We start from the raw sequence: 12,496 nt of genomic DNA on the forward strand, positions 1-12,496 counted from the left end.
AGCATTGTTTTAAGGTGATTTTGAGGTCAGCCATCCACTGTACAGTCCAGTGTAGGGGTCCTTTTTTTTTTTTTTTTTTTTAATGGGAGAGGAATGTTGCTGAAGGCAAAGGAAGAAAGCTTTTTTTGTTTCTTTGTTTATTTTGTTTATTTTGGTTTTTAATTTTATTTATTTATTTATGGCTGTGTTGGGTCTTTTTTTCTGTGCGAGGGCTTTCTCCAGTTGCTGCGAGTGGAGGCCACTCTTCATCTCAATGCACGGGCCTCTCTTGATGTGGAGCACATGCTCCAGATGCACAGGCTCAATAATTGTGGATCACGGGCCCAGCTGCTCTGCAGCATGTGAGATCTTCCCAGACCAGGGCTCGAACCCGTGTCCCCTGCATTGGGAGGCAGACTCTCAACCACTGCGCCACCAGGGAAGCCTGTAGGGGCCCTTTTTAAGTGGGAAATATGAATCCAAGAGTCAGTTCCCTTTTGTTTTGCTGGACATGAGCTAGTTAAGAGTACCTGGTGAGGGCCTTTCCATCTGGGTTGTAGAGAGTCTTTTAAATTATGTCTTTTCCAGTATGAATAATTCCCTAGTTGCAGGTCATCTAATGATAGATTACTGAGATAAGCTTCAGAAACAAGCTTAGAGTATTTTTTTAATGATTCAATTAAACCTTACATTAATATAATGTAACTGCAAGGAACTATCCAGGAAGTGAGTGTTAGTAAATACAGACCTCCATTAGCAAAACTGGGATTTAACATTCATTGAAACATCTTTTTCTCTCTAAAATTTTACTCATTTCTACCAAATATAACCAAATTAAGAATAATTTGTTTGCAAAATAAGTCTGGTCTCAATAAACTTGGCCTGATGATTTATATAATTATAGTTGATTGTATAGACTTTTTGCTTTGCAGAAACTTTTGTAAGGAGTCTCAGACTGAACTTTTTTTTTTTTTACATCTTTATTGGAGTATAATTGCTTTACAATGGTGTGTTAGTTTCTACTTTATAACGAAGTGTTTTCTTTCTTTTTTTTTTTTTTTTTGGAGTGCACAGCTATAGGCTATTTTTATTTATCTATAAAAGAAATTGATTTTGTGTCATTTGATTACAATATCTAGGTCAGCAGCCATCAGTTTTCCCATTAGAATTCTTTAATTTCTTACCCAGTTCAGCATTATGGCCTGAAAGTCAGAAACTTGTATTTAACCAAAAGTCCTTTCTATAAATTTTCTTGAAGAGGAAGTATTTTTGCAAAGGCATCAGAATAAAACCATAACTATCTATAATGACAAAAGACTTAAGAAGGCATGTTTAAAATCTGATTACAATGCAATTGACAAAGAAACTTGGTTATTGCTGTGTCATATAACACTTTAAGATAATGGCTAGAATTATGACAAATAACATTTTACCAGGATATTTCAGAATTTTAGGAACTCCATATAATTTATAGAATATCTATATTAGTAAAATTTACCATACAATATAACCTAAGAAGATTGATTACTCATTTGACAAAAGTTCCCATGTAATTTAACATAACACACAAACATAATTAGTTTAATATCTCTCTTTGGGAGGTTTCAGGGGCGCTTTGAAGCATCCCAAAGTTAGCCAGATGTCAAAAGGACTTCATGAGAATTTGATTTAGGAATTTTTGTCAAAAATATCAAAAGGGTTTAGAACATTCAGTCAGATAGGATCATAGGTCACTGTGAAACAATAGTTATTCACTTAGCCAAAGTAACAATAAAAGATCTCAGGGCTTCCTGGTGTCGCAGTGGTTGAGAGTCCGCCTGCCAATGAAGGGGACATGGGTTTGTGCCCCGGTCCGGGAAGATCCCACATGCCGCGGAGCGGCTAGGCCCGTGAGCCATGGCTGCTGAGGCTGCGCGTCCGGAGCCTGTGCTCCGCAACCGGAGAGGCCACAACAATGAGAGGCCCGCTTACCGCAAAAAAAAAAAAGATCTCAAAGGCAAATACAGATCAGATCACTTAAAAGGTAAAGAAACTTAAATCTGTTTTCAAAGGCAGTTCTGCATCTTAAGAAAACTTGCCTCTTAACAGAGAGAAAAGCCAGATTCAAGTTTTACACCAGCTTACTTTTAAAATTCATTTTCTCAATTAAATTTATTTTAAACTTAGTCAATCCTAACCAAGCACAAAACTCTTTTCTCAGGGTCCAATTTATACAAAACTTTCATCACTTTCTGTATCCATCACTTTATTTTTGCATCCAGAAACAGCCAGCTCTAAGTCAGACCTACTTACTTTTCCCTTCATAAAATTGCAATTCCATTCCTCATACCTTCTTTACTGAAAACATACATGTTACTTTCCTTAAGCAACAATGCACTGTTCTTCATATCCACACTCTGTAGATTAGTAAACATAAGTCCAAATAACAATTTCTTGAAAAATGTGCTTTCTTACTGAAAATATCTCAGTGTGGCACCAAACATATTTATTAATAGTTCTAAACCATTTTTTTCTCTGTAAAAGGAAGCCATGTTCAGTAATTAATGTTTCAGTACCTTGTTTTATTTGGAAATGACCTAGTTATTCAATAATCTTGCATCACTTAATTTACCACAACCACAATTTCAAGTTACCAAATCTGAAGAGACTAGTTTAGATAGACATTCCTTAAACATAATTATTCTGAATAGAGTTTATCTAAAATCTATGTCATTTACTTTTTCTTTCCTTAAAAGTTTCTTCACTTCAAGTTACTTTCCTTGCTGACACATTTGCTACAGATATAACAAGATTTTATTTAACTTATATTAAACCTATGTGAAATAAATGTATTATACTCAATGTTGATGACTCTAAAGACATGTCTATATTAATTAGAACAACAAACATTAATATAAGGTATTAATTTATTATTTAATATTTTCCAGTTCACATAAACCTAAAATGAATTCTGGCCAGTTATGTTCTGTATTTTTTTTTAGAATTTATATAAGTGCTTAATTCCCTTTAGTCCAACTAAGTAGAGCTCACTTACAAATTAATTTTGATAATACCCTCCAAAGGTAAAAATGAAGAAAATGTACACATAAACACATAAACATATAGACAGAAACAATGAGATATCTCATAGCTTCATTTTCTAAACTTAGTCATGAGTCAGATATCACAATATAAAACTCACTAGTTGTAGATATCAGTTGGAATAAGTTAAATTTAAAAAGAATTTTTTCTGTCCTTTTTTTTTCCCCCATCAGTCTCAGGAATTAGTGATGATCTAGGTAACATAAGTGATCCTGAGAGCTCTGAGCTCAAGGCACAGGGAGAGAAAATCAGTTTATCCTAGTAGGAATTGTTCCCTCAGGATCAGAATTCTGAAGACTTTTTTTTTTTCTCTTCAAGCTAGATTTCTCTACCAGTTGGGAATTAAATGGGGGATGGTTAACCTTCAGCTGGCCTTGTGTACTTAATTGGTACAATTGAAGATTCATAATTTTTGTAGATATCCCTTTTTATTTTATAGTTTTGAAAATTTGGTCAGCCTGTGTAACAAGGGTATTTGTATGTAATGCAGATCAACCTAGATTGTGCCTTTTGACTAGAGTAGTCAAATCCTCATTTAAGCCTTCTAAAAAGGTGGAGTTAAGCAAAGGATCATTTTGGTGGTTAGAAAATGATTCAGGTATCAAGCCAGAATACTGCTTAAACTTTTTTTCAAACCTTTCATAATAGTCCAGAATTGATTCATCTGAATCTTTGCTTGCACTGTTGACCTCTGTCCAGTCTATGTTTTTTAGGAAAAAGTTCTGGGATAAGTTTGAGTAATTTCTGAGCTAATTCCTTGCATTCAGAGTGAGCCTGTGGTTCAAAATCCATTAAGGGATGTTACTATTCTGCTTTCTTTATCCATTCCCTTGCTTTACTTTCAGAAATTAACAGCTGTATTAATTGATATCAATCTGAAAACCTAGGATAACAGGTCGGGATGGTTAACTCAACTTCCTTAGCAAATCCCAATAGGACCTGACTTGGACTGGGAAATTCCTTAGCCAAGGCTCTAAGCTCTGCTTGGATCCAGAGTGTGTACATAAGCACTGAGGACAGTTCATCTCTCCCGTAATAGTTTTCTCCTTAAGGGGAGCTATAATCATTTCTGATTTTTTCTTTTTCCTTTACTGGAGAACAGAGAGCAGCAGGAGGTGGAAGAGTTGTAAGGGAAAAAGATATAGCATCTGGGCCAAGCAATTCAGATATAAGAGGATATGTGGGAGGAGCAGAGGGAGAGACAGAGTCAGTGCTAGCAGCCTATTTTAGGTCTGCTATAGTTTCAAGGAATTTCTTGTTAGTTTTGCAAAGAAGTTTATGTTTCCACTTTTAGAAGCTTCTGGATACCAAAGCAAGCATTCTATTAGTCTGTTTGATCTTAATGGCTGGCTTTTACTAATAGTGCATGCAAAAATAACAATTTTGGAATATTAAAAGAACCCCAATTTTGGCCATTTTAGGTGAGATCTCCTTTAGTATAATTCCCCCAATTAAGTAGGTACTTGAAAGTATGAGTTTTGTATGTACGTAAACGTGGCTGAGGTGTTAGTCAGAAGCTGGCTTTCTGATGCCCCTAGTTTCTGTGTTTGAGAGGCTCTATTACCCATTTTAAAGTTGAATTTGTCAGGGATAAAATTTACTAGTGAAATTGTGTCATGGGCCAGTGTGCTGCTTGTGAACTTAACTCCTCTAGGCATCTCCCTAGAGTCATTTCAGCCTTCTAACGTGTCTTGGTTTCTCCCTTTCATGTCTTAGGTCACCACGGGTGCTCGGTTTACTGAATTACCAATTCTTATTCTCAACCCCTGGATAAGCAAGTGTTTTAATTAATGAGTGGTTTTCCCCATGGGACTACGGCACAGTATGAGGACTCTGCCTCTACCACTCCTGTAAATTTCTCAGTCCCCTGAGTAAGCCATAACTGGCCAGGTGGAGTCTTGTCCGTTTTCTTCAGAACAAAGCTCTCATGTAATATCTTCACTTTTATCCTAACAAATTCTATTAAGGTGGCTGAATTGAGGAAAAAATCAGATCAGCCTCTTAACTAACCACTCAGTGCAGACCACTCTGTCTCCTACAACTGAACAAACCCTGGAATCTTTCAACCAACACCTCCCACCAGTATCTTTCACCTGGGTGGGTATTCCCAGTATCTTTCAACTGAACACCCTCCCAGTATCTTTCAACTGGGTGGGTATTCCCTGGTCTCTTTCAACTGGTGAGACAGGTACCTGCTACATACTGCCAAGTAAAACTCAGGATCATCAACCAAAACTGGAGATCCAAGAACCAGAAGAAACTTATCCAAATTTGTCTGGACTCTCCAAGGATGTGGACGGGCAAAAGGGGCCTCTGCTGGTACCACAGCTACAGTTCCTCCTATGGTCCAGGCAAAGGAGAGAAGTCTACTCTAAGTCCCTTATTTGCAGTCGCCATAACTGTCAACTTTAAAGAAATGCACAATGTGAGAGTTGTGAGTTAAGTTTTATTTGGGGCAAAATGGGGACTATAGTCCAGGAGACAGCATCTCAGATAGCTCTGAGAAACTGCTTTAAAGAGGTGGAGGGTAGGGAATGTCAGTATATATATGATTTTGGTGAAAGAGGAGTTTATGCAATCAAGCACATAGTTTTTGCAGAAGGTTTCTGCTAGTCTCGTGAAGGTTACTGCTAGTCATGAGGAGCATACAACACTATGGAGAATTTTAGTGCTTTTATAGATATGAAGAGATACAAGGATTGGGCTCATAAAATCAGCTCCTGAAAATATCTAACTATCTGAAGACCTGTTATGCCAGTTTTTCCCAGAGCACAGAGTGCTTCCTTTCAGGGTGTGTTGAAAGTCAGCGGCTGCAGCAGCACATGATTTAATCCTTGTAGAAGCAGATGGTAAGTGCCAATGACAAGTGTCAATTTGTAGTTGACTATATATATATATATATTTGAAATAATTTTTTTATACTGAGATAATAGACCAGCAATTATTTAGCTAGGCCAACAGCAACAGTTAAGCCAAAGGGCCTGAGTTCCTTGGCTCAACCCCACTCTGGAGATCCCAGAGCCTTGTTTTATAAAAATAGGTAAAGTGGACAGGGAATAAAAACAAAACAAAGACAAAAACTTCTAGAACTCTTCTTGTAAGATCAAAACTTGTTGACTGGATCCTAATAAAGCTAAAGTTAGAGATATAAAAGTTGATGGAATTGAGCTGAAAGTGTATAAAATTGATATATTTAAATGGGCTTTATATAAGATGGTTACATCTCTTTTGTTTAATTACATTGTGGGATAGGCATGTTTCACTGGGAAATGCTTTCCCTGCAAGGTATAAGACAAGGCATATAGATCTGCCCCTGAGGAAATATTGAAAATACTAAAGGAAACCAATAGGGGTACCTGAACCATTCAGAAAAGTAAAAACTGGGAACTAACATTCAAGGGCTAATAAAAATAAAAGTAGTGATTTTTCTCTGGGTTTAACTTATAAACTCAGAAAATATGTCTTTGCTGAATGCCTTATACAAGCTTTAGAAGGCACGACAAACTAAACCCTAAAGTTCTAGAATATACAGCTTATAAATTTCAGTTTAGTTAGCAATCTCACTGATATAGTATATCGTTGGGCCAATCAATCTTTAGTATCATTTAGGTGACAGACCCTTCTTTGGGGAAGTAAAAGCAACTTTCTCTTACAAACCTCTGCAAACCAGACATGTAAATACAGGCCCCAGTGACCTAAGACAGCATCTAATTAGCTCAATCAGGCAGAACATGAAACCAGGGAAACAAAACCAATAAAGTGGCAGCTTTAAAATTAAAACTGCTGGGAATGCTCCCTCAATCAAACTTTACAAATAGTAAAGCCTTAGTCATCTGAGCAAGCAACTTTAATGTATTCCAACTGTTCTTTGTAAACTAGTAAGTTTATATTGTAATACCTGATTCATAACTGAGTTTTTTTGTTTAAGTGAAACTGTGATATCTCTAGTTTTGCCTGATTATATGTCTGTGTACACGTTATGTATGTATGAGATAGCTCTACCTCTGGAAAGTATTATCAAAATTGAATTTATAAAGAGCTCAATTTAATTTAAAAGTAAGTGCTTACAAATTAAATATAAAAGAAACTGGCCAAATTTTGTTTCAGGTTCACATGAACTGGAAAAATATTCAATATTACATAGATACCTTGTATTAAAGTTAGTTTGTTTATCTAATTAATATAGACGTCTTTAGAATCATCAACATTATGTATAATACTGTATTGTACCTAAGTTTAATAGAAGTCAAATAAGACCTTATTTTATCTGTTGCAAGGAAAACATGAGACAAAGTATATGTAAATGAGATAAGAGCTTTTGGGTAAACTTTTTAAAAATAATTATATTCTAGAAATGTCTACTTAAAATTATCTCTCCAGCTATTTGGTAACAAAATTCTAGAGTTGTGTTAACTTAAGTGATGGAAGTTTGTTGAATAGCTTGATCATTCCCATTAAAATAAGATACTGAGACATCAGTTATTAAACAGAGAAACTAAAGATATTTACGAGTATTAATGAATATGTGTGGTGCCACCCTGAGATGTTCTCTATAAGAAAACAAAGTTTTTTTTGAAATTATCACTGTTTTTTATGTTCACCACTCTATAGAATGCTAAGGCAAAAGACAGTTCATAATTGCTTACTTCTTAGCTTTCACTAGAAATTAAGGTTTTTAAGAATTGAAGACTCTAATTTAAACATGTAATTAGGAAAGTAAAATGTGTGTTATCAGTAAAAACAGGTATCAGGAATGGAATTACATTTTACTGAAGGAAAAGAAAAAAACTATGTCTTAGATCTGGTTGTTTTATGATGGAAAAATAAGGGATGAACTAAAATGGATATAGAAAATGATGAAAGATGTGGAAAGGAATCCTGACAGCAGGTGCAGGAGAGAAAAAAGAAAAGTTTTATGTATGATTAGGATTAACTAAATTTACATTGAAGTTAATTAAAAAATGAATTTTCTTGTTAAGTAAGCTAGTAAAGGACTGGAATTTGAACAAAGTGTCTTAGAGTGCTCCTTTTTGATAATAGATTGTGTGAGTTTCTGTGCTCTTAAAGGATCTGTATTTTTTTTTAATTTTCTTTGACTTTGGTTAAATGAATAAGTATTGTTTCATAGAGACCTATAATCCTGTTGTGTTTTAAAACATTTTGATCTCAAATATCAAAATTTAGCTGAAATTCTTTTAACTTCCAGCTGGCTCTGGGATGATTCTAAGGAACCCTGAGACATCTCAGAGAGGAATGTTAAACTATTCAATTTATTTGTTATGTTAAATTACTTGAAAAACATTTTCAAGTGATTGGAGATGAACCTCCAATGAACAAGGTTGTAATGCATGGATAAATGTCATTAATATAGATATTCCAAAATTTATATGGAATTCTTAACATCTGATATGCCCTGATATAATGTTATTTAGTTATTATTCTAAAATGTCCTGTCACAGAAATATCCAAGTTTCTTGCTAATTGCATGGTACTGAAATCTTTAGTCATGCTATTTTAAATTTTCTCCTTTATAGACAATCATTATTTTACACTGATGCTTTTACAAAATGAAGATGTTCAAGAAGACTGATGAAAAGGCCTTTTTTATTTTATTTTAATTTTTAACAAATATAGGTTCCTGATAGCCTTTAGATAATATCACTGAACTGGGTAAGAAATGACAAAACTCTAATGGAAAACCTGATGGCTTCATCCAGCTCAACAGGAATTACCTGGGACTGAATAAACTGATAAATATGGTTTATAACTTTATGACTTTTGGAGAAATATACTAGTTTAACCATTGTTTTCCAGAAAAACCTTTCTTATTATGCTATGACCTACAACAAGTTGATAAAGTATATGTTTGTAAACAAAGATGAAACATTTATCTTTTTCTCTCTACCTAATCCTGCTAGAGTTGGCTTCTCCAGCTGCTCTCCTGTGGACTTGGTGGTTTATTGCAACCAGATTACAAATACTTATCGTAATCATTGTTTTGATTTGTTCTTTGTTTCCAAATTGTTTATAATTTGCGTCTCCCTGCTACATTATGACATTGTCAATGTCACTAGCTGCATTACTTATATCCAGTCTATTTTATAAGATTGTTGTCTCTTTCGGTACCCAATGTGTAACAGAACTCTAACAAAATTGATGATGGCTAAACATCTTGCAGAACTAGATCACATTTATGACTTTTATAGAAAAATTGTAATAGTGTGATTATAGGTATGGAAAGAAGCAACAGGGAAAAACATACCCTGAATCATAATAGATTAGTAAGACAGAAGATCCAGAGAACTTTAATTATCAACAGGGCCTAATCCAGAAATTAGCACCTGGAGTGGCATATCAATAAGAATTTTCACCTGATCTGGGATGAGGCTCTTAGAACTATGGGGCAAAAATTAGCCCTGAAATATCTCCCCAATATAGGTCAAATTTCAGACCAAGAGGAGGAATTGAGAAATAAAATATTGCCTGCCTTATCAGTAAACAAAGGATGTCACAGTCATCAGCTACCTCAACCCTCCAACGGTGAGCCAGTGAACCCTGAGGGAACTTCAGGACATGAAAACATAGGATACTGGCCCCAGATACCTGATGTGCATATCAGAGGAATGATTTCAGTGAGCCCAGATTCTTGCATCTTCCCATATATAGAAAAGGGCTAACTTCCTTAACTTGAGATATCTAGTTTTCATTTATTAACAGTAATATTTTATTCCTACTACCTGTCCTTTGTTGCTAAACTCCTATATATCTTAGCTATCCCTTCACCTCCTTGGAGCAGTTTTCTAAGACTTAATTGAGATGCTTCCTCTCAAGCTTGAAGTCCTCAGTATTTCTGCTGAATAAAACATAACTTTCAAAAATATGTTATATTTTAATACAGAAATTAACTATTTTCCAATGCTTTAGAGATTAAAGCATCTACTCTTCTTAAATATCCTCTTATGAAATATAAGATACACCTAGTAAAAGCTCATGAAAAATCAGCAAGAAACAACAATAACAAGATTAGGTATTATTGCACTTTAAAACTCATTTTTATTGCCTGACTACCTCAGAAGATCACACTTTGAAAACTTGTTACACTGTCACTCTCATCATTATTCTCTTACATCAGGCAAATAGGAATATTTTCCCATCACTCTTTTGCTTTTATTCATTACCTTTTACATATCATCTCTTTCTGGAGATTTCTGCATATTAGTACACACACTTGATTCTTCAGAAATACAGAGAAATCTAGTTAACTCTCATATGAAAATTTTTCAAAAATGTCAGTATATAACAACCTCACAACTAATAATATTAAATTTTATAGATTTAAAAACTATAACAAAGGATTAACTGATTTAATCCAGATAGTCAGATTGGTAATTGTTTATGTAGCATAAATGTGTCTGGACTATATTTGCTATTTTTTTAAAAGTATTTGATAGTTTTGTTTTGGGATTTAGATGTGTTAATTTACTCCAGATCATGACATACATTAATCTGAACACATATTCCATCAGAATATAAATAAGTCAGAGATTATTTTTGAAAAACCATATTACCACACTAAAGAATTCATACTATAGTTGCTCACTTTTATACCTGGTGAAAATTCTCTAGCTATGGAATACTATAGAGAACCCTTGGCATGTAAGAAAATATTTTCACTGGTTTGCAGATTTTGTTGAGTTTATCATAAGGTATTGATGGATAGACAATTTGGATTTCAAGGAAACTACCATCAATTAACAGTCAGTTACTTCAATAGCTTTTCACTAGATCAAATCCTTTTCTTCTCTTAAACACTATATATGCTATAAAAGGAATAAAAGAAAAATTCAGACAAATTATTGAGACCTGATATTTTATTTTCTTACATCATTTGTGTCTCTACACTTCTCTCCTTCCCTAGAGCCACTGGCACAGCACAAGACACCATCTTTTCTCAGAATGCCAAATAATAGTAGGCAAAAATGAATAGGGGCACTGCCTGCCAGATTTCCAGGTATTTTCATTCCCTATACTTATCTGTGACTTTTAGTGTAACCATCTATAAAGTATGAATAATACTGGCAACTAATTATTTGGGGTATTTACAGACTTAAATGAAAACTACTTAGAAGAATCCCTATAACAAAGTAGACACTCCTTTATTATTGTTATTAATAATTTTTCTAACTGGTCTTTCAGTTTCCAGTCTTGTTCATTTCCAATGCATTCTTCTCATTTTATACTCTTTTCAATTCTAATCAAGATTCTTTCACATATGTGTAAACATCTTGCTTCCAGGATGTATTTTTTTTCCTCTCAGAATGTGGTATACACAATTTTGATGAGACCAATTAAGAAGCTAGAGATGCAGAAATATCTTATTCTCTCTGATTATAGGTCGGCATCATGGCCTGGTAAATGAGTACTGAGACTGTATCCCTATGGCATGGCTGATGTTGGGCACACCGATCTTGGTCTTTGTTTCTGAAAGCTGCTCAAGATGATAGATATTTTTTTTTCTCAAAATGGTCCATTTATTGCTCTATTCAATAACCACAAGCAAATCATAAAGAGACACCAAATGTGTCTGTCTGCCATGGAATTAATATTTAAAGTCAGCATTAAAAAACATGGTCACAATCACCCTGATACCAAAACCAGAAAAAGATACCACAAAACAAGAAAATTACAGGCCAATATCACTGATGATCATAACCCTCACAAAAATCCTAAAGAAAATACTACTCAACCAAATCCAACAATATTTTAAAACAATCAAACACCATGATCAAGTGGGATATATTCCAGGTATGCAAGGATTTTTCATTATCTATGAATCAGTCAGTGTGATACACCACATCAACAAAATGAAGAATAAAAGCCATATGATCATCACAATAGATGCAGAAAAGGTTTTTACAAAATTCAACACCCATTTATGATTAAAAAAAAAAAAAAGAAAGAAGAAAGCTCTCCAAAAAGTGGGCCTAGAGAGAACATACCTCAACATAATAAAGGCCATATATGACAAAACTACAGCTAGCATTATACTTACTGGGGAAAAGCTGAAAGCATTTACTCTAAGATCAGCGACAAGACAAAGAGGTCCACAATTTTCACTTTTATTCAACATAGTTTTGGAAGTCCTAGCCACTGCAGTCAGAGATGAAAAAATAAAAGGAATCCAAATTGGAAAAGAAGTAAAACTGTCACTGTTTGCAGATGACATGATACTATATACATACACAATCCTAAACATGCTACCAGAAAACTACTAGAGCCATCAATGAATTTGGTAAAGTTGCAGGATATAAAATTAATATGCAAAAATCTCTTACATTCCTATATACTAAAAACAAAAGATCAAAAAGAGAAATTAAAGAAAAAACTCCGTACCATTGCATCAAAAAGAATAAAATACATACGAATAAACCTACAT

Source organism: Stenella coeruleoalba (genome assembly GCF_951394435.1).
Source record: "Stenella coeruleoalba genome assembly, chromosome: 18".
NCBI lineage: Eukaryota > Metazoa > Chordata > Mammalia > Artiodactyla > Delphinidae > Stenella > Stenella coeruleoalba.